This window comes from Pelophylax lessonae, assembly GCF_965119305.1.
Source record: "Pelophylax lessonae genome assembly, chromosome: 1".
Lineage (NCBI taxonomy): Eukaryota > Metazoa > Chordata > Amphibia > Anura > Ranidae > Pelophylax > Pelophylax lessonae.
The window spans coordinates 296,534,960-296,559,416 of NC_138768.1; the positions used below are offsets into that span (position 1 = coordinate 296,534,960).

Consider the following 24,457-nt stretch of genomic DNA (forward strand, 5'->3'; position numbering starts at 1 on the left):
TCAGGCAGAACGCACTGAAGACCCCCAGCAGAGAGAGAGAGATTCCCCAGACTCATCACCCACACTAGAGATGCACCAGGAAGGCCCAGAATGTCTGTACCGCACGTGCCTGCAGCGATCTCGATCAGCAGAGAAAAACCTGAATGTCAGCACCATTGTATGGGGAGGGGCTCCACCACCAAAAAAACGCCTCTAGGGACTCCAAGAACATGCCTGCCAGTGATTTTCAATGGGAATTCACCGTAACTGGCCGCCGGGTGTACCAACGTGGCCGCCGATCTTTCTAAGCACATGGGCTACAAGAAAATGGTGGCCTTGCGTGGCCTGCGGAGCTTCTGGGGGCCCTCAAGGGGACCACCCAGCCTTCTGGACGGGATCGACAGGAAGGGGACCCTGGAAGTGACAGGTGACTCTTCCCCGCACGATCGATCATCTGGTCACCGGGGGCGCACCCCCCCGCCCCCACTGTCAGCTTCACACCCGGTCCCAGCCCCCAGGGAGTAGCTTCAAGCATCTCATAGCCCCAGTAGTGAGGGTGGAGACAGGTAAGGGGGGATGTGTGACAGGACAGAGGGGAATCCGGGGGTGCGAGGGTCCGACAGTCCTAAGGAGGGGCCCGCGTCCACCCCAAAACCCACCAGGGGGAGAGGGGAGAACATGTTACATACCATACCTGGAACAGGCGGGCGCCATATCCTGACAGAACCCCTCTTGGCTGAAGTGGGGGGGCTGTCGGCCAATAGGAACACTGTGACTCGGGCCTAGACCCGGTCGTATGCGACCTGGCAAGACGTTTAACTCGCAGGGCCAGTCCCTGTCTGGTGGGACTATGTCGCGGCCGACCTAGCTGGGGTCTGCGCACACTCTCTGGCCAGCTGGGGTGACCACTGGATCTATATATCCAACCCGTCGCTCAGATTCTGCTTAGTTGGTTGTAGACCTCACAGGAAAAAAATCTGGTGAAAAAAACTATAAAGAAGAAAACTTTTGCCATGACCAGAGGTTCCAGCAAGGAACTAGGTCCTCACTCCTGACTAGGAAGATTAAAACTGACGTCCTATAGCAGGGAGGGAGGGTATACCCCCTGGGACTGCCCATAGGCGTAGCCAGAACTTTTTTTCTGCCTAGTATCCTACTCCTGTAGGGGGCAGTATAACCCTACTGTTATGAAGAACAGAGACTGCGTCCGTCAATGAACCATAGAGAAAAGACGTATGCACCTGCACGACCTGAAACGTCAACGAGCAGATGTAGCATTTCTCCAGGAAACGCATTTCAGAGATGACTGCCTTCCCTTGCTTAGAAACCGGTACTATCCTTTGACTTACCATGCCACTAATACCTTGGCCAAATCCAAGGGAGTTTCTATTATGATCTCAAGTAAGGTTCCATGGAAATGTTCGAGTACTCTCGTGGATGTCGGGGGTCGTTTTTCTGTTCCTTAAAGCTTACGATTAGTGGTATCAGAGTAACTTTAAACACTATTTATGCCCCAAACGTACAGTAGGACCTCTTTCTCAGAAACACTCTTGAAAAGCTCTTGGAGTTTGCCAAGGGCCAGCTGATTCTAGGCCTCTGGAATGCGGCGTCTCCCATCCCCAATGCGACAAGAATTGGAAGCACTGATCACGTTGGAGGAACTGCAAACAGCAGTTGATTCAGCCAAGATCAGTAAGGCACCAGGCCCGGGTGGCTTTACAGTACAATATTATGCAACAGGGATAATATTATAAACAGTACAGTACAATATTATAAACTTCTATCATCTGCGCTTGGACCATACTTTGTTAAAATGCTAAATACATTGGGGGATTCGGCTTCATTCCATACAGTCTTTGAAAGCTACCATTTCAGTTATACCTAAAGAGGGGAAAGACCCCATGTAATGCGGAAGTTACAGGCCAATCTCCCTACTAAGCGCTGATCTAAAGTTTTTTACCAAGATACTGGCTTCTCGTGTTCAACAATATTTACCCTCTCTTGTTCATTTGGAACAAGTGGGATTAATTCCAACACGGAAGCAAGAGACAACACTATTAAAGCCCTTAACCTAATACAGGTAGCCTGCAAATCCCGCACTCCGTGTGTATTTTTGGGAACAGATGCAGAGAAAGTCTTTGACAGGGTCAACTGGCGGGTTCATGTTTTCAGTCCTGAGACACATCGGCTTAGGGGATAACATGCTCCACTGGATCTCCAGTTACTCTTCGCCAATGGCACAGGTTAAGGTGAACGTTGTCTTGTCATCCCACTTCCCTGTCACAAATGTGACTAGGCAGGGCTGTCTATTGTAGCCTCTTCTCTTTGCTCTTTCATTCGAGCCCTTTCTTTGCACTGTCCAGCTGAATCCTGATATACAGGGGCTATGTGTTGGAAGGACTCAACATAAAGTCTCAGCCTATGCTGATGATCTACTTTTCTCTTTGACTAATCCGTTAATCTGCCTCCCAAACCTGCTTAAAGAATTTAAATTATACAGGTCTTTCTCTTACCTTGAGATTAACTTTTCAAAATCTGAGGCTATGGAGCTGAATGTCTTCTCTCCCCTGCTCCAGTCATTGCAGCTGAACTTTCAATTTAAATGGACAGACAGAGCCTTGAAATACCTAGGGACCTATATCCCTGCTGACTTTACCCCCACCTTTGATCTTAACTTTCCTCCCCTTTTATGCAATTTGCACGCTCTCATGGATACAAGCAATTTAGGATTACATTCCTGGTTTGGAAGATGCAATATCATAAAGATGAGTAACCTACCCAAGTTTTTATACCTCTTCCAGGCTCTACCTATAGCTATCCCTAAGGGATATTTTAAGCAGGCTCTTGCCCTCTTCACACAATTTATTTTGGCTCATATACACCCTAGGATCAGTAGGTCCTTATTATCGCTCACAAAACAATCTGGAAGCCTTGCAGTCCCAGATCTTTACAAATATTTTAAAGCTGCACACTTAGAACGTCTCATTGATTGGTGCCGTAATGGGGATGTTAAACTTTCGCCCTGTATGGAGTAGGACCAAAGTCGGGTTTTGCTGCATAGATCTCCTTTGTGTTTTGAGACCCTTTCTCCACCTCTTAAAAAACACCCGCTTATAGGGACAACGACCGTTTGTGCTTCCAACTCATCTCTTTGGGTAGGTGGTCTTCTTTGGAGTCCCTACTGTCCCCCATACTGGGTAACCCTCGATTCACTCCAGGTCTTCGTGCAGGGCCTTTTAACCCGTTGATTAAATCGGAGTGCTATCAAGCCTCTCATTTTGCAAAATCGGGGACCTGGCCCTGGTTGCAGACCCTGAGGGACCAGAATGGCCCCTTCTGCCTTGATAACTGGAGGGCTTCCCAATTACACCATTTTCTACAGACTCTCCCAGCTCCTGACAACACAACTTGGCTACACTTGAGGAGTACTGCTCTGAGAGTGGCACATTTCCACATACCCTCTCGGCAATATACACTCTTTTAGTCACTCCCAACGATGATTTTCTGCCTCAATACTTGGCGAAATGGAAATCAGACCTAGGTAGAACATTCTCGAACACGCAACGCTCCAATATTACCCGATTCGCCTTGAAATCCTCAATCAGCACGAAAGTGCAGGAAACCAATTTCAAAATCCTTACCCGGTGGTATCGAACCCCCGCACTCCTCCATAAATATTTTTTGTTTACCTCCGCGCTATGTTGGCAATGTCAGGAGGAGCAGGGGACATTGTTACATATCTTCTGGTCCTGTACTAAGTTGGAAAATTTCTGGAAAGAGGTCCGTACGATTATCCAAAAATTCACTGACCACAGAGTCTCTGAAAATCAAGCGTTCTTCCTGTTGCACGCTTCTACAATCCTCGCTAAGGTCTTTAAGAAATCTATTCTCCAACACCTTCTGAATGCGGCCAAGTCCTGCATTCCCCTCCCCTCCCCTGGAAACAGACACAGCCTCTGACAATTAGTATGTGGTTGAGGAAGGTGGACGAACTAAACAAGATGGAGGACCTGATTTTGACCGCAGAAATGAGAAATGAGATGCCTAAACACACACATGGACACTATGGATCATGTTTATCTATTCTGAGGAAGGGAAGGCTCTCATTGAGGTGACTTCTACTGAGTGATCGAGTTACCACAACTCAACTCAACTCCCAGAGCAAATTTTCTCAGTCCTCATCCTCCCACCCCAATTCCTACCCCCCCCTTTTTTTTTTTTTTTTTACTTTTCTCTCTCTCGCTTTATCTCTTCCCACTTCTTCCCTCTGGTTCTCTTCTCTATGTACTTTCAGGAAATGGTTACAATTGAGCAATTTTCCATCACATCTTTAATAGGTGTTATATTGGAGGCCGTCCATGTTTGGGATTACCTCCCAAGCCTGTTAGCAACGGGATGACTTTGCCTGTCTCTTCTAACGATCTCAGTCCCCATTACAGCTGATATTTGTCAGGATATCTACTTTTTGTTGAGCAGTTTTGGACATCCCCCTTTGCCCTCCTATTCTTTTTTTAATTTAACATGATATCATTACAATTGTAACTTACTACCTTTGTATTTCTGTATGTGTATGTATCTCATTTTGCTTTGCAATAAAAATTTTAATTTGAAAAAAGGTAAAGTAGGTTGACTGATTTGATCTTAAAATAATCAGAAAAATAAACACTATTTCAAATGCATATACACCATCTTTTTGAAAGTATTGGGACACCTGCCTTCACACACGCAATTAACTTTAATGGCATCCCAGTCTTAGTCTGTAGACTGATGCACAGTTATTTTGGAACGGGAACGGGCCACCCCCTAACTGTTCCCACAAAGTTGGGATCATGAAATTCTTTAAAATGTCTTGGTATGCCGACGCCTAAAAAGTTCCCTTCACTGGCACTAAGGGGCCAAGCCCAACCCTATGATTTGGACCAGTGTACAAAGCAAGGTCCATAAAGGCATGGATGAGCGAGAATAGGGTGGAGGAACTTGACAAGCCTGCACTGAGTCCTGACCTCAACCCGACAGAACACCTTTGGGATGAATTAGAGGGGAGAATGCGAGCCAGGCCTTCCAACATCAGTGCCTGACCTAATGTCTTTACACGCCTAATGTGCATGTAAAGGTAGGTGTCCTAATACTTTTGACAATAAAGTGTATTTAGCCTAAAATCCAGATTAGTATTAAAATTAGTTGATATAATATACAGTATGTACAGTATACATATAAAAAAACTGTAAAAATAATAATAATGAACACTAAAAATATAAAATCAAATATATGTAAAAGAGGATATGTTGTTAAAAAAATAGTTGCTAAAAAAAAAAAATATATATATATATATATATATATATATATATATATAAAAAGGAGGTATCTATCTTATTCCTGGAATAGTAGGGTAACTGGCACTACCATACAATTTAGTTAGCTTAGGAATCCTGTTATGTTGAACATCGGTATTAAACCCAAAACCAAAAATGTAACATATTGGAGCTTACCAATAATTACATGTGGTGGCCGCATCAGTTTGTTTTTGCTTTTTCCAGTCTGTTTTCACCTGGTAATCTGGCCAGTAACACATCTCCTGTATAAAGGAGACAACTCGGGAGGAATGAAAACAGGAGGCACAGAAGACACGGTCAGTCTGGGAGGGGGGAGGGTAGTGTTAAATGTATTAGCAGATTTAGATACACTAACAAATTTGAAGTCAAACACCAGCACACACCTTTATAATTAGTTACAGCATATAGGTTTTTTCCTTTTGGGATAAAGTTTTTGTATGAATTAACCCCTGCCAGTGGAAGTAAAGTCTCAATTTTTAATTGCACCTACAGGTAAGTCTAGAATACGGCTTACCTGTAGGTATTGTGAATATCTCCTAAACTTGCACAGTTTAGGAGATATTCAGAGTGCATGCAGCAGATGACATCATCGGCGCATGCGCTCTGAAGTTCCGGCTAACCTTGCCAGACCTTCAGAGCCCGTGCTGTAAACAGTGGCTCCTACGCATGCGCAGGAGTGACGTCATCGCGGCTCCAGCCACTCACAGCGCCAGAGACCGCAAACCCAGAAGAAACACAGAGGAAGATGTCAGCTGTCTCAGCGGTGTGCGGGCGGCACTGGAGGGCTTTGTTTTAAGGTAAGTTTTTCATAATGAGCTAGTAGGCGATGCGTACTAGCTCATTATACAAAAAGTGGTCACCGCCTCCACCTATAACTGGTCTTAGTGGTAAGGAGCACTGGAAGGGCGGACGCAGATCAAAACTGGAAATCTCTTCATTTTTTTGATACTAGCTCATTATGCCTTTGTCTTGCCAAATTGTTTTGGTTTTTTTCAGGGGTTTTCAACCTCTTTAAGTGGTTTGTCTCAATCATGTAAATTGATACATTCTGCTAGACAGCTTGAGCTTGTAAAAAAAATAGCCCTGCTGGATCACCAGATGAAAATAGAAGAAAGCAAGCCTAAAAAAAGGAAGCTACTACAGCCATCTTAATTGGTAAGCAGCAATATAATAAAGGTTTGCTGTTGGGTTTCAGTGGCGGAGCTAGACTTTTAAAACAGGGGTGGCAAAGGGGTGGCTAGGTATTATTTTGGGGGGTCAATATACAAAGTGTAATTTAGTGTCAGATTCGTCCACCGCAATGTCGCAGTCCCTCTAATGATCGCTGCCATTACTAGTAAAGACAGGATACAGGTGGTGGTGATCAGAGGATACAGACAGGATACAGTTTTGCCCCCAATGATTATTGCAGAGTGCCACAGCAATGCCCCCAATGATTATTGCAGAGTGAGACAGCCTTGCCCCCAATGATTATTGCAGAGTGCGACAGCAATGCCCCCAATGATTATTGCAGAGTGCGACAGCAATGCCCCCAATGATTATTGCAGAGTGCGACAGCAATGCCCCCAATGATTATTGCAGAGTGCGACAGCAATGCCCCCAATGATTATTGCAGAGTGAGACAGCAATGCCCCCAATGATTATTGCAGTGAGACAGCAATGCCCCCAATGATTATTGCAGTGAGACAGCAATGCCCCCAATGATTATTGCAGAGTGAGACAGCCTTGCCCCCAATGATTATTGCAGAGTGAGACAGCAATGCCCCCAATGATTATTGCAGAGTGCAACAGCAATGCCCCCAATGATTATTGCAGAGTGAGACAGCAATGCCCCCAATGATTATTGCAGAGTGAGACAGCAATGCCCCCAATGATTATTGCAGAGTGAGACAGCAATGCCCCCAATGATTATTGCAGAGTGAGACAGCAATGCCCCCAATGATTATTGCAGTGAGACAGCAATGCCCCCAATGATTATTGCAGTGAGACAGCAATGCCCCCAATGATTATTGCAGAGTGAGACAGCCTTGCCCCCAATGATTATTGCAGTGAGACAGCAATGCCCCCAATGATTATTGCAGAGTGAGACAGCCTTGCCCCCAATGATTATTGCAGAGTGCGACAGCAATGCCCCCAATGATTATTGCAGAGTGAGACAGCCTTGCCCCCAATGATTATTGCAGTGAGACAGCAATGCCCCCAATGATTATTGCAGAGTGAGACAGCAATGCCCCCAATGATTATTGCAGAGTGAGACAGCCTTGCCCCCAATGATTATTGCAGTGAGACAGCCTTGCCCCCAATGATTATTGCAGTGAGACAGCAATGCCCCCAATGATTATTGCAGTGAGACAGCAATGCCCCCAATGATTATTGCAGAGTGAGACAGCAATGCCCCCAATGATTATTGCAGAGTGCGACAGCAATGCCCCCAATGATTATTGCAGAGTGAGACAGCCTTGCCCCCAATGATTATTGCAGAGTGCGACAGCAATGCCCCCAATGATTATTGCAGAGTGAGACAGCCTTGCCCCCAATGATTATTGCAGTGAGACAGCAATGCCCCCAATGATTATTGCAGAGTGCCACAGCCACAGCATTTGCCCGCAATCATTGCAGAGTGCCAGCGTCCCCCGTCCCCCCCGTGAGACCGGCTTACTTACCTCATTGACGGACGGTCATCACAGCAGCTTCTCATCGGTCCGCGGCTCCCTGCATCTTCTCAGTCCTCCCGCCGGCGCCTCCTCGACCAATGGCACGGCGTTTGCCATTCGGCCAATCAGGAAGCGGGAGGACCCGCTCCCTGATTGGCCGGAGGAGGATCCATGTGACAATAGCGAATTTTCATTCGCTATTGTCACAGAATGGGCGGGCTCGGCTTCGGGACGCACTGCTCTGCTGCTCCCTGACCCTGGCCGCCAGCTTAGAGGGATCAGCCGGTTCTGCGAACCGGCTGATCCCACCACTGCCTGTGATTCCTCTGCTGCCAGCCAGTATCGGGGTGGCAACAGGGGTGGCAGGGACTTTTTCTGGGGTGTCAATTGACACCCCAGCTAACCCTCTGGCTCCGCCACTGTTGGGTTTATTACTGCTTTGATCTTAATTTCCTCATTGAGTCCTGATGGAGATAAGGTACCTAACGTATATATCCAGTAAGTTTCCCTCTTACACAGTTTGCGGAACCTATGAACAGACAGGAGATTTTTGGAAATGGCTTCTAAGACACATATATAGAGGATTTCTGTGTATGGAGGGTCCTGTTCTTTTCGGCAAAGTATATAGGGACATATTATAGGTCTTGGTCACATGTATGAATGATTTTTGCAGCTGTACAACAAAAAGGCCATGTCATGCACTTTTCCTACACTGGAACATCCAAACCTTAAGACTGCTGGGATGTATGACATCATTTGCCTAGGCAAAGAAACCAGAATAAAAATAAAGAAATGTAAAAAAAAAAAAGTTTAAAACAAGTAAATAAGATATACTTTACTAATGCTAGCAGCATAAGGATTAAAAATAGTCAATGTTGATTGTGAAAGTGAAGTTACCCATTTCTATTCATAAAGTTGGGTTCCACAAGTCAGGGTGTAGGATTACCTGTCCCAAACAGACACTTCTCTTGTGCATTGTAGTATATACACATCCCCTGCACACATAAAGGGTTAATCGATCAGCCTATATTTGGCTGGTCGAGTATATATATATATATCCTTTGCTTCCATATATGTTTTATGTTTCATATATATTTTCTATATTTTATATCATATATATGGGGCTGAAATAATATCTTTGGGTGGCTGATGGCTGGGATATGTATATATTTCTCTGTGGATCTTTAGACATTTTACATGTGGGATCAAAAGATCCTTATCGTTGATGTATCTGTCAATGTGTGAATCGGGAGATCCCTATTGTCGATATGTCCATCTATATATGTCCATGAATGTGTGTGCAAGAACTTGTTGATTTAAAACCCAATTAGTTATACCCTTGGGGTTCGCTATATCCTATATTTACTATTTTAGTAATAACTTTCATTTGACATGGATATTTAACCACTTAAGCCCCGGAGGATTTGGCTGCTAAAGGACCAGGGGTTTTTTTGCGATTTTTTACTGCGTGACTTTAACGGACAATTGCGCGGTCGTGCGACGCTGTACCTAAACGAATTTGACGTCCTTTTTTTCCCACAAACAGAGCTTTCTTTTGGTGGTATTTGATCACCTGTGCGATTTTTTGATCACGCGCTATAAACAAAAAAAGAGCGTAAATTTTGCAAAAATAACAATATTTTTCACATTTTTTTATATGAAATTCCCCAAAAAAAAAAGTAAAAATCAAAATTTTTTAACATTTTTCGGCCAATTTGTTTTATGCTACCTATGTTTGGTAAAAAAAATCGCAAAAAGCGTATTTTGATTGGTTTGCGCAAAAGTTATCGCGTTTACTAACAAAGAGAAAGATTTTTGTCATTTTTGGTGTTTTTTTTTTTAACGCGTAATGGCGGCGATCTGCGATTTTTTTTTCGGTACTGCGACATTGCGGCGGACAGATCGGACCCTTGACTGACATTTTTGACACTTTTGGGGTTACCAGTGACATTACTGCAGTAATCAGTGCTATACATATGCACTGTTACTGCAAAAATGACACTGGCAGGGAAGGGGTTAACTTTATTGGGAAGGGAGGGGTTAAGTGTGTCCTAGGGGCGTGCTTTCTACTGTGTAGGGACATTGCTATTGGTGTAAAAGCAAAGATCAACCGTTCTACATAGTAGAACGGTCAGATCTTTACTTTTACACAGGGAGAACTGACAGGCAGCTTGTTTACACAAGCTGCTCTGTCTTTCTCCCTTCACAGGAGCGATCGTAGTGTGGCCGGCGGACATCGAGTCCGCCGGTCACACGCACTGACTTGCCTGTGAACGAGCCGCGGCGGGCGCGCGCCTCGGCGGGCGCGCGCCCGCTCGCTATAGGCTCGCAAGTCAGTGACAGGCGAGTGACGTACCGATACGTCACTCTGCCTGGCCGGGGCTGACCGCCGCAGTATATAGTCGTGCGGCGGTCGGCAACCGGTTAAATAACTAGCTGCTTGGAGGAGGGCATTTATCATAAGCTCTAATACCAATATTATTATATGGGATTATTCTTTTTTATACACTAACATGGACATCCTTTGGATGGGTTCCGTGCTGTGTCTTTTTCTCCACCCGGTGTGGTGATATGGATTCTCTATGTACCATATCGGGTGGATGCATACATGATACAATCTGTTTCCCGATTGTTTTTGCTATATCCCCTCTCTCCCTTGGTGGTCTGGGAAATGCATGTTTGCTCTATCCTTTGGATCTATGAGAGGAAAATTTATGTGGATGCTTGGGATGAATATGGCATAAGGAAATCAGATTTATTATACAACTTCGTTGGTTGTCAACACTATTTCCCTATTTCCACACTCTATACCCATCCATGGTTTCTTTGACCGATCGTTATTTATCTATGTTCTTGCTCTTTTTTTCTCTATTTTTGTTTCTCTGGTTCTGTTTCTCCCCCCCCCCTTCTATTTTTTCTGTTTTTTTCCTCTTTCTTTTATTTATTTTATTTTGTGCTTCCTTTTTTGATTCATCACACATTATTATACGTTTCTGATTTTTGTTTGTTTGAATCTTTTTTGGATATTTGGTTTATTCCGGAATGCTAGGGTTATTGTGCCTATGCGATATTTGTACATTTTGTAACATGTATGTACACACTTCGATATATTGGTTAATTTGTGTGTGTATACAATTTCACCACGTGTATTAGACTGTTTTGTGATGTGAATGTATAAATACATGTTGTCATAATAAGATTTATCTTTGTTGTAACAGAATTGGGGTATACAATACCCAAGGATGTTTTAGTACTATGTTGTACGATCACTATAGTTCATGGAGCACACAGCTATGATGATATTGGCTATTTATTATATGCATGAATTGATCATGACTTTTCATCTCCTAGTGGTGTTTAGTTTATATTTTCCAGGGTTAGTTTATTCATTTTTTCATAATATATTTTTTTCCATATAACTTTATATATGGCCACTTTAAGGAGGCATGCTCCATATGCATCGATATCGTCTGCATGAGATCTAGATACATGTTTTCCTTTATTGCCATTTCAGTGGTACATGTATGTATTTCACAGTATTTAAACTGAGGGATTTCTCTCTCTTTCCTTTTTCTTTTAAAGAGGTTTTCTAGTTTGTACTAGGAGAGGTCATCTCAGCAATTCACATGCATTTTACGGATATGGCTCTGTATTTCTTATTTTACAATTTCTTTTTCATTTTAATTTTATTTCATTTTATTTTATTTTATTTTGCTTTTGTCCTGTCTCTTTCTTCTTCCTCTTTTTGTTTCCCCTTTTTTCTTTTTTCAACATAATCTTTGTTATCTTTATTTTTGTTTTTTATTTCTGTTAGTCTGTCTTTTATATTTCACACCCATTGCAATTGCCTTGCTTTAGGTGGTGTCTTCATACATGAACTTTTGCTGGGCTGTCTCCATTTGTGAAATGAGTGCGGATGACTTGCAGCTGTGTGCTCAATTAACGATGATCGAGGATGAGCTCAGGAAGTGTCAGCCACTATTTAAGCAATGTCTTTTCATGTATGTGCATGGCTACGACTAAGCGGACGTTTATCCGTGAAACGCGTCAACTACTATGCGCCCATCTCTTGTCTCTGACTGTATTATGGATACACCTTGAATTGATTTGATTTTTTGGATACGAATAAAACAGATTTTATATTTTTCACCTTCAAGTTGGAGTGCGGCTATTTCTCTCTATACACTACAATTGTCTGGACTGTGGATCCTTGCTGCACCTTATTTTGATGGTTTGGGATTACCTTATCACTGGAGCGGTTCTCTTTGCCCTTTCTGCTGATCTGTGAAAGTGAAGTTCCACTTTATGATAGCTCCCAGTAAGTTGAGGAACAATCTTAGACTTTACATTAAGTCAAAATCTGTGTTTATCCGGTAATTAAAGACCTTGTGTCTTGTTTTTAGCATTTTCCAATGTTTGGTAATGATTTGCTCCATTTCCCTGAATCTTCCATTAAATTGTGTGATGAATTTGATTACCTTCGCTTCATTCTCCTGTATAATTTATTTATTTGTATTGGTAGATTGAATTAAGTAAGCGCCGGTTCACATTGCAGCGACGCTACTTCGCACCGCAACCTCCGTGGTCGCGGTGCGAGCAGCGCGCCGCGACCTCGGAGCGGCCGAAACGGACTTCATAACATTGAAGTCTATGGCGGTCGCCTCCGGGTCGCCCCAAAGAAGATCCGGACCCTTTTTCTAGGTCGGAGCGACTTCTGTCGCTCCTATTAGAACGGGTCCGCAGCTTCCCTATGGGAGGCGACCTGCGGCGAGCTGTGAGGCGACCAGGTCGCCTCACAGGTCGCCCTAGTGTGAACCGGCACTAAGCCTCATCTACCAATTCCTTCAGAAAACCCCTTTGTCAAAGATTTTTTTAACCAGTATCTGCCTTTGCTCTTAGTTATTCCCAACTTAAATGCAGTCTTTTCTTACCCGGCAAAACTGGCTCCTAGGGATATTTTGATTCCATTTTGGGTGATGGCAACTTAGCGTTGGAAATGGAGGTAAGAGTTTCCACCTGTGGGTTTACATTTTTCTTTTTTTGAGACTATATTGTCTCCTTTAAAAACTCAATTTTAAAAAAGTCTGTGTACTAGTATCCACTACATAAAGGACAAGTCAATGAAATTGCTCAAAGAAAGAAAGAGATCAAGCGCCCAGACACTCAGTGGTTAAATCGTCAAACAAAAAGGGAAATCAGAAAAACTGCTGCTGCTGATCTACTACAGGTGTACCACATCAAGATAAAAATTATGAAAAAATCAGCACACATTTATATCCCTCCCCTGTTGACTAAAACTTATATTCTGTGTATTGCACATTCACATCAGTCCCTGCCCTCAAGGAGCGTACAATCTAAGGTCCCTAACTCACATTCATACATACACATAGTAAGGCCAATTTTTATACAGGATCTAATTAACCTACCAGCATGTCTTCGGAGTGTGGGAGTACCCCACGCAGGCACAGGGAGAACATGCAAACTCCAGGCAGGTAGTGTCGTGGTTGGGATTCAAACTAGCGACCCTCTTGCTGCTAGGTGAAAGCGCTAACCACTACACCACTGTGCCGCCCATCTGACCTAAATGCCCTGAGTTCCTAAGAGAAATAAGGGGTGCAAGTACCTTTGTGATCACTCACAGAGGAAAGGCCAAAAGACAGTGCGACAAAGTGTTTGTTATCTACTGTAAGCACAAAAAGCGCTGATGAGGTGGATAAATAGCGATATGCAAATAGACATCCTTGATGTCTACAGGTGACAATGCCCTCACCCCAGAGAGTCCATAATTGGCATTGCAGATTGCATAAGAAACTTTGGAATTTAAATATTCTGTCTTTCTTTTTTTTTTTTTTTTTCAAAGGATTTTAGGTCCAGCATAGGACGAATACTTTTTGGTACCATGAACAGGTTTTAACAGAATCCTTTGAACTTGTCCTCCAGAGATACTGGAATGACTACTCCCCAGGACAACAGATAGTTCAGGGTGGTCAGCAAATTTAAATAACCTTGAGCACATTTTGGTTGGTTTGAGAGAAGAAAGTGGTCTAGGGGTAGAGTTTAAAACTATTTTTTACCCCTCTGAAACCACAGATGAAACCAACAAGTCTGGGATGTCTGTGACTCAGAGAGAGGCAAACTGTAAGAGATGTCCCTCCACAGGAGTGAGGGGCACCAATTAATTGGGAAGAGAGCTTTAAAGTAAACTCAGTGGGTTTTGTGTTTAAATTTTGTTTCAAAAGGAATTTGCCCACAAGGAGGGGGATTTCCCACTGTAGAAGAAGAATCTTTCCTCGTGTGACAACTTTGATGAATTTGTTGTGTGTCTCATCAAAGAGGCAACCAAAGCATAAATGTGAGGCATCTTTTAGAGACAGCTTCAGCTATTCAGGTTTTTAGCCGCACGTTTCTGCACATATATACAGAAATTGTAGCCCTTCTGAAGATGTGTGTCATAACTTGTTCTAAGGCATCACAAAAGAACAAAAGTAATGCTTGTAAGTCCTGGAAGACAGAATCCTGATGGTTGCTTATTGCCCTGGTCAGCAGCAGTTTGACAAACAGAATAGGCAGCAATAGCTAGTTGCATAGCTGGACCTACTAGACAGAATCTTTGAATGAAGGAACATCTTCAATAGGTACAGTAAGATGTTTGTTTAGGAATACTGGAACACTCTACTTCTTTGTGACCTCTTTTTCCACTGGATAGAGCTCGGAAATTATTCACAGAGGGGTGAAAATATTTTCAAGACTGGCCCAATCATTATAAATTGTCATTTCTAATTGTTCATAATAGGGAATGTCATTTTAGCATTAACATACTGCTTAGTACCCAAAGTAGCATGGTGGGAAAGAGGAGAATCAAGTGAGACAATGCAAAGGCTTTTTTGCATAAGAAAGTGAGCATAACAATGAGAAGCATATTGCGTGAAGCCATAACATCAGGTGTATAGGTGCTCGCAGCTGCTCTCTCTCCCTGTGACAGCAATACGGGGAGAAGTCCCCCGTACTAGCGGTCACTTTTTGACAGTGCACTGTGCGGGGCTCTGTCCACCTGGCCACGTAATTCACTCACAGAGCTCTGTGTATGAATGAACTACAAGTCCAGATAACCTCTGCGGCTGTCGGCTTGTAGTTCTCAATTAACTACCATGGAACTGCTGAGCGCTGTGGTAGTTCATTGAGTTTTCCTGTCAGTGTAAAATTGCCTGGCCATACGATGTACATGGCAGACAGCTCAAGCGGACAGTCTACAGAGATCTGCATGGCATCAGCGATCTGCTGATCGCTGGTGCAATGCTTTCCAGGCTCCTATAAAACCATAGTATATAATTTTACCTGCAAAAAAACGTGCATTTATTTATTTTTTTAAAAGTGCACTTATCCTTTAACGTCTAATTCCTCTAAAGGAGGCATTTAACATCCTGACCCCGGTAAAGACAATGGGGGGCTGATAAAGAGCCTAGCGCTTTTGAGCCCCAGACAATGATGACTGTAATAAAGCCACTAGCTGTCCAAGAAATCATGACATATAGTTGCAGAAAAATCTCCCTTAGACAGACAGGCAGCTTGTTGCATTAAAAATGGATTTTTGTAAGAACTTACCGTAAAATCCTTTTCTCTTAAGCTCATTGACAGACGTAGTCTTCTTGATTCTCAAGAGCTGGGTTATGTTGTCTCCGCAGGAGTAGGACTAGGCAGAATGACAAAACGTTCTGGCTCCACCCTAGGGGCAGTCCCTGAGGGTATATCCTCCCTCTCTCTGCTACAGGGAATCAGTTCTGTTTAAAGCAGTACAGAGAATTTAACCCCACCCAACTCAATGATAGAGGGGCGGGTACTACGTCTGTCAATGAGCTTAAGAGAAAAGGATTTTACGGTAAGTTCTTACAAAAATCCATTTTTCTCTATCGCTCATTGACAGACGTAGTCTTCTTGATTCTCAAGAGCTGGGACATCCAGAAGCAGTGCCACAAATGAGGGGTGGGATTGACAAAATCAAATCCAATCTAGAAGGCCCAACCGGTGCCAAACTAGAAGTTTTAAAGGCTCATTATAAACAAAGAATGAGGCTAAAGAAAAAAATTTCCAACGGAAAAAAAACCCTCGAGGTAGACCACTGGTCTCCTCAAATTGCGGCCTGCAAAACCTTGCGGCCAAATGAGGCATCAGACGATGCCATTACATCAACTTTATAATGTTTAGAGAAGGTATGCACCGACGACCAGGTAGCCGCCTTGCACACCTGGACCACTGACGCCTGATGGCGAAAGGCCCATGACGCACTAAGTGCCCGAGTGGAGTGCGCCTTAACAGGGAACGGGGGCTCCCGACCCTTAATAGAATAAGCCTGCACTACCGTCTGTCTGATCCATCTGGAAATGGTCGCGGCAGATGCAGGCAACCCCTTTTTGGGTCCATCTGGGATCACAAAAAGTGAATCCGTCTTGCGAAACGAGTCTGTCGTTTTCAAGTATACCCTGATCGCCCGGACCACATCCAAGGAGTGCAAAGCAAATTCCCGAGGATGACTGGGCTTAGGACACAGGGAAGGTAATACAATTTCTTCATTCAGATGAAATTCTGAAACCACTTTTGGTAGGAAGGATGGATTCGGACGAAGAACCACCTTATCTCTATGAACCACCAGATATGGTGAACGACAAGATAATGCGGCCAGTTCTGACACCCTGCGTGCAGAAGTAATAGCCACCAAGAAGGCCACCTTCTGGGACAACGTGGGTAGAGGAATCTCCCTAATATCTTCAAAGGGAGGTTTCTGAAGAACCGACAACACTAAATTAAGATCCCAGGGGGGTAACGGTGCGTGCACTGGCGGAGCCAGATGTCGCACCCCCTGGATGAAATTCCGCACCAAGGAATGAGTAGCCAAAGGCTTCTGAAAGAAGATGGCTAATGCTGAGACCTGACCCTTGATAGTACTCAAGGCCAGTTTCTGCTCAACCCCTTGTTGCAGAAAAGCCAATATTCGACTAATCGAATAAGACCGAGGACGGAACCCCAAAGGTTCACACCATGCAATGTAGGACTTCCATGTGCGATGATAAATCTTTCTGGAAGTCGCTTTCCTTGCTTCAACTAGAGTAGGAATAACTGAAGCTGACAAACCTTTGTCCTTCAGCACCTGGGTCTCAATAGCCAGGCCGTTAAAGCCAGCGATCGTAAAGCAGGATGGAAGATCGGTCCCTGAGACAGTAGATCCTCCCTGAGAGGAAGTCTCCATGGGACGTCCGCCACCAGTCTGACCATGTCGGCGTACCAAGCTCGACGAGGCCAGTCCGGAGCTACCAGGATTACTGGGATTCCTTCCTCCTCTACCCTGCGAAGAAGTCTTGGCAGTAACGCGAGAGGAGGGAAGGCATATATTAGCTGGTATTGCCCCCACGGGGCGATCAGTGCGTCTGCGGTTTCTGCTAGAGGATCGCGGGAGCCAGCCACGAATCTCTGAACTTTCCTGTTGAATCGTGATGCCAACAGATCCACATCCGGGGTGCCCCACCGTAGGCACAATTGGTGGAAAACGTCTGGATGGAGGGACCATTCCCCCTGATCCAGGGTCTGACGGCTGAGATAATCTGCCTGCCAATTCTCCACCCCCGGAATGAACACCGCAGAGATTGCTGGAACAAATCGTTCCGCCCAGCGAAGAATGCAAGCCACTTCTTTGGCCGCTCGGACACTCTTGGTGCCCCCCTGATGATTGACATAAGCCACGGCCGTGGCATTGTCCGACTGGATCCGAACCGGGCTGCCCTGGAGCTGCTCGGTCCAGTGAATCAGACAAAGTCTGATCGCTCTCAGTTCCAATACATTTATCGGTAACCTGGATTCTTCCGGGGACCAAAGTCCCTGGACAGATAACTGACCAAGAATTCCTCCCCATCCGGATAGACTGGCATCCGTGGTCACTATCGTCCAATATATTGGCAGAAATGACTTTCCCTGGCTGAGCATTGGAGACCGAAGCCACCAAACCAGAGACTCTCTGGTCTGTTTGCTCAATCGTATCTGATTGTCCAGGGATTCCGGATTCCGATTCCATCTGAGAAGAATCTCTTGCTGAAGAATTCGGGTATGGGACTGGGCAAATGGGACTGCTTCGAATGAAGCCACCATCAACCCCAGAACCCTCATGCAAGTCCGAAGGGAAGACCAGCTGTTGGACAGTAACAACTGGACTGCTGATTGAATCTTTCGGAGTTTCCCTACCGGAAGAAAAACTCTTGTCCTGACTGTGTCTAGAATTAGACCCAGATATTCGAGCCTCTGGGTGGGAACCAGGAATGACTTTTGCTGGTTCACCAGCCACCCGAATTCCTGTAAAGAAATCATAGTAATTTCTATGTTTTGTAGCAAGGTCTGAGGAGACTCTGCATGAAGCAGAAGATCGTCTAGGTAACCTAGAATCGATATACCTCTTTGGCGCAGAAGTGCCAACATTGGGGCCAACACTTTTGTGAAGACCCGCGGAGCCGTGGCGAGACCGAAAGGTAACGCCACAAACTGATAGTGGTTCTCCTCTACGGAAAAGCGTAGAAAACGCTGATGTCCTGCGAAAATGGGAATGTGAAGATAGGCGTCCTTGATGTCTATGGACGCTAGGACATCCCCTGGATGCAGGAAGGCTGCTACCGTGCGAATGGACTCCATTCTGAATCTTCTTATGTTGACGAAAGAATTGAGTGCTCTTAAGTCCAGAATTGGACGCACTTTGCCCTCTTTCCTGGGTATTGTAAACAGGTTTGAATAAAACCCTTGAAACCGTTCTGTCCAAGGAACGTGGACTACCACTCCTTGTTGTAGTAAATCTGTGACTGCTCTCCGCAGATCTTCTAAACGATCTGCGGATAGTCGGATATTGGAAGGGAAGAATCGCGCCGGTGGGAGAGATCGAAACTCGATCTTGTACCCTGACCTTATGACTTCGCAAACCCATTTGTCCGGGATTCTGGAAAGCCATGGATCCGGGAACCGGCGAAGACGTCCCCCCACCCCAGTTACGGGTGGGGGCGCACCTTCAGGCTTTGGATGGTTTATCTTCAGGTCTGGAGGGGGCGGGCTTTTGCTTGCCCGACCAACGACCCCTGACGCCTCCTGTAGGAGCTTTGGAGGACTTAGTTTTTTCACCCGCTGGACGAAAAAACCTCTTGTGAGCAGAAAAAGAAGGCCCTCGTCTTTGACGAGTTCCTCTACCTTTAAAATTTTGCGGTAAAAAGGTGCTTTTTCCACCGGTGAGATCCTTAATGATCTCATCTAAGTTGGCTCCAAATAGACGCTCTCCTGAAAAGGGGATATTAGCCAATGCTTTTTTGGAACCTTGGTCGGCTAACCAACATTTTAGCCACAGTGTACGCCTGAGAACCACTGCTGAGACTGATGCTCGCGCCATTAATGGAGTGGCGTCTAACGCCGCATCACATACAAACTGTAACCCCTGTATCATTTGTTCCAACAAATCTGATACCGCCTGAGGGACTTCTTCTAAGTCCCGGCGTAACCACTTGGTCCATTCAGTTACAGCCTGCGAAACCAGACCAATAGCAATTATTGGTCTGAAAGCTGATCCAATCAAGGAAAACATGGTGCGAGACATAGCTTCTATCTTGCGATCCACTGGATCTTTAAAAGACGGAGCGTCTTCTAAAGGAATAACCGTGGCTTTATTCAATCTAGCAATAGGTGAATCCACCACAGGTGGTTCTGTCCATTTCTTAATCAGGGTTTCCTCAAACGGATAACGCCTGTCAATGCGTTTAGAAATATTAAAGGTGCGTTTTGGCAGACGCCATTCTTCTTCGATTGGATTGCCAAAACATTTGGGCAATGGAAAAACCTTCGCCACTTTGATGCGTTTTTTAGTCCCAAAAGGGATCTCAGTTTCAGCTATTTCTGATGGAATACCCTGTAACCTTAAGGTCTCTTGAACAGATACAATGAGTGCGTTTACCAACGCTTCCTCTCGGGCTATGGCGGATGCCGAAACATCCTCCTCACTGTCTGAAGAGACAGGACCCGAGACACCAATACCAGATGAAGTACCTGCAACTGCAGAAATAGGCTCAGAGTCTGAATCCGAAGTTTCAGATAATAAGGGGTTAGGCGGGGGTCGCTTTCTTGCGCCCTGTCCCTGACAAGCCACTTCCACCCGGGACACAAAAGTTTCCATAATAGCTGACAAAGATTCAATTGTCAATGGGGTGCTGGAGGATCCCGCAGACCCCTCGAGGGGATCCGGAGGAGATACATGAGTGGCAGGGTCCATGTTAATACAGGACACCTTTGCCAGCAAAAACAAAAAAACTTTTCTTTTTTTTTTTTTTTGTGTGTCTCCCCCTAGCGCAATAGCACCCCTCAGAGTACCTGCTTCTCGATCCCAGAGAGAGAGAGAGGGACCCCCAAGGCTCACCAACCGATGCAGTGCAGTTTCCAACAAACTGCAGTCAGCGTCTGTCTTACACAGACTGGAAGGAGCTGTTTGCTTTTTCCCGGGCAGAAGGCGTGGCTCCGCCCCCTGTGTACGCCTTCCGGCGTTCCCAGCCCTCCACGAGGTAGCTGGGCTCACAAAACATGGCCGCCCCCATAGAAGAGACATAAGACTCCAAAAACATGGCGGCCGGCGTGACCTGAGGACATACAGGCATTCGGTCTACGGCAAAATGGCGGCGGACCGCCGATATCGTCTTCCCAGCACATCCACCTGCACTCTGCTAAGAGGTGACATATGGATCTACAGAAATACACTGCACATAAGGTAGGATTATACCTCCTATGTCTGCTGTAATGTTACAGTCTGCTGGGTAGAGTGTTAGCTCTTGAACCAAGTCCACTTCCCACAAACACATGCTGTATTACAAGGGGGACTTGTAAGTATCAGATATATACTGACCATATATGGAGGGGCCCATAATATATACTGCCTCATAATGAGGAAAAAAGGGAACGTTTACTCACCATACCGAACCGACAGGCACCCTCTCTTCACAATACCCTCTCCACCGGGGTGGGGGTTTGTGGACGCCTCGACTCTCTGGTACCTGGCGTCCAAGCGAGACTTTTAACTCGCAAAGTCAGTCCCTTTACTGGGACTCCGTCGCGGCCGACTCAGCGCACTGGTCTGCACGCGCTTTTAGGCAGAAACCGGGGTGACCACTGGATTTCAACATCCAGCCCGTCGCCCGGCCCCGCATACTTACTTGAATATGTCGCGGCCGACCAAGCGCAATGCCATGGTCTGCACGCGCTCGTAGGCCGGCTGGGGTGACCACAAGTGTCGCCCAGTCCGGCATTTTTGCTTGAAGATCTCACAGGAAAAAAACACTGGAGAAAACTACCTAAAAAATGTCTTTTTCTTAAAGAAAAAAAGTCTTGCCAGGACCAAAAGATCCCAGCAAGGAACTTAGGTCCTTACTCCTGACTAGACAGAAAAAAAAACTGATTCCCTGTAGCAGAGAGAGGGAGGATATACCCTCAGGGACTGCCCCTAGGGTGGAGCCAGAACGTTTTGTCATTCTGCCTAGTCCTACTCCTGCGGAGACAACATAACCCAGCTCTTGAGAATCAAGAAGACTACGTCTGTCAATGAGCGATAGAGAAAATAGCGTACTGCATTGGTGCTAGGGTAGCACTGTTTCAGCAGTATGGGTGTTTTGCAGGTCTTCAGGCAGAGTGAATATTGGCCTTTTGCAGTTGTTCCCTTGTGCCTGATTTCAGGGTGCAAAAATAGGTTAAGTATGTCTGTGAACAAGTAAGCAGCAACCCAGGTTTTGACTATCCTGTAGCATAGTCCTCTTGTAAAAAGGGCAGGAGGAAGAACCTGTGTGCCTTATATAAGGCTCTAGGTGGAAGTGGCCTAAACTGTGCAACATGTAGTGTCAACTACCTTAGTCATCCACCTGAGACTGCCGCTCAGAATGTTAGAATTTTAGCACCAAGTTTGAAAATGTTAACACTGTAAAACCCTAGGTTCACATCTATGCAGTTGCACTCAATGCGTGTTTTTGATGCCTTTTTATTTTTCTCTCCTTAAACTGTGAATAGCCAGTTGTTAAAGTGTTACTAAACCCACAACAGCAAAATCAGTCTGTATATGCAGGAATGCATGCTTGCTATACTGAGAAACCTAAGGGGTTAATCTTCCGCATTGCGTAAAAAGGTTGTTTGATCTTGTCTTCTCTAATCCACCCCTTCTTCCACTGTCCCCAATCCATCTGCTGAAAGAACAGAGCCTTGGAGGCACTCTGCACATGCTCAGTTTGGTGTGAATTGCTAGAGAGTTTTATTATTTATTTTTGGGAGGGTGCATGTGATCAGCACAGGGCCAATCAGCACTGTCCAGACAGAAAATCAGGGGTCATGCAGCCTCATAGGACAGTCAGAGGAGAATAAAAACCCCTCCTAGAAGCTTTAACCAGTGCTCAGCCGGACACTGATAGAAGTCACAAGACTGCTATATACTGCTGATGAGAAAAGGTATTTAGAAGTTTATATTTACTAAAAAAATTGCATTTTTATGTTTTGTGTACTGTGAGGGACCAGATATAGTGAATGCAGGGTCCTGGTATTAGTAACCGCTGGACGGCGACAAAGAGGGAGCAACAACCCCCCCCTCCCGAACCAAAGCAGCCCACATACCCTCAACATGGGGGTGGTGCTTTGGGGGTGATGGGAATGTTGATGGGGACAAGGGGCCTTTCCCCATAACCCTGGTCGGTGGTTGTGGGGGGCTGCAGGGGGGCTTTTCAGAAGCCCCCAGATCCCAGTCCCCCCCATTTGAATGAGAACAGTGTGAATAGTACCCTTACTCATTCACTAAACAAAAAGTATAGAGTAAAAAATAAAAAAACAAAAATAAAAAATAAATGTTCCCTGGTGTAGATCCATCGTCAATCATGTCACCCGCTGCCACCACCGAACCGAACAAAGAAAAAGAAAAGTCCGCTCCAGCCGTCTGACAGTTCTTAAATGTTAAGAGTAGGGGTACAACGTACCCTATATTCATTCACATGGGGGGGGGCAGGGTTGTGCGGAAGAGGCCCTTGTCCCCATCAAGAAAGCAACCAACATGTTGACGGCATGTGGCATTGTATGATTCAGGAAAGGGGGGGAGGCACTCGCTCATCCCCTCCCCCTTTACTGGCCTGTCGGGCTGCATACTCGGATTAGGGTCTAGTATAAATTTTGGGGGGACCCTACGCTGACAGCTGATGACTCATCAGTTAGCAACACGGTGGTCGCCAGCTCCTTAACGACTGGCTATTCACAGTTTGTTAAGAAAAGAAAAACACACATGTAAAAACGCATCAAAATGCAACACTTTCATTTTTGGTGCAGGTCCATTGAAGTCTATTACACGCACAATGCAATCTAGTGCAGGATAAAAAAGTCCCTTTTCAAAAATGCAGCGGCTGAGATATGCATAGATGTCAACATGTCCCATAGGAAACCATGCTAAATGGATTGTAGTGCGTTTCTGCATACCACAAAACGCACTAAAAACATATAGGTGTGAACCTAAGCTAAGTGAACACATTTCAAATACACTCCTGGTTTCTTGAAAGTTTTAACATATAAACAAAATACTGTTCAGGATACATATAATCAGTGCAAAGCAAGTAATAGAAATAGTATGTCTTTCATTTGATATTGAGCTACAGTATTAGTCCAAAAAACAGGATGACCCTGTCTTACCTGTCCATGTCGCTAATCCCTATATAGGGTTCAATCTTCACCCAACACAGTTGGCATACCCCTGGAAGGGTCTTCAGGCATGTGTCTTACCAAGGGCTGAGATGAGCACCCAAGCAGGATCCAATGCTCAAAACAACTTTACAGGCCACCTCAACAGTGTGGGGTCCAAGTACGGCTCCCAAGATTTTACAGAAGTTGCACCAATCAGGATGCACTGTTTATATTGTTGTTATAGAAGACAGTAAGCAGTTAATTGAAGAATCCAAAGTAAAATAATATACTAATTAAAGAGATACTAAACTACTCCTAAATTACCTCCTCAACCCTCTTCCACACCAACATTTTTATAAGAAAAACCTGTGTGTGTGCAGATCCAACACTAGTCTCTTCCAGGCATTTGGGAGCTGGAATGTATGCGCCACCAAGCTTCTGATGGATCGGTAATATAGTGCTCATTGGCATTTGTGAGCAACAGAAGGGCCTGTTCTAGGCCAAAAAGCCAGAAGTGCTGTCTTTCACCAGAAAAACAACCCCTGCATAAACATTAAGCCTCATACACACTACTAGTTTCTTTTTTTTTCGTTCAACCCAGCGGGTTGAACAAAAAAAAAAAAACTGACAGCTCAGGTCAGATCCACTTCACTAATAATTTGATGTTAGTATAGCAATCTACTCTGCTGTGTTATTGTGTTCTGACAGGGGGGCAGCCCCCCTGCCAGAACACACTGGTCAGCACTCTCAGCAATTGACTGAAAGCGCTGATCAGGAGCCGATTGGCAGACCTTT

The 24,457-nt window shown here is 45.0% G+C and overlaps 1 protein-coding gene across 1 annotated transcript in view; it reads right to left on the reverse strand.

Moving 5' to 3' along the window:
• Nucleotides 1–24,457, reverse strand: part of SGSM1 (small G protein signaling modulator 1) — a 458,328-nt gene that overhangs the window by 156,770 nt on the left and 277,101 nt on the right. The gene's annotated exons all lie outside the window — the stretch shown is intronic.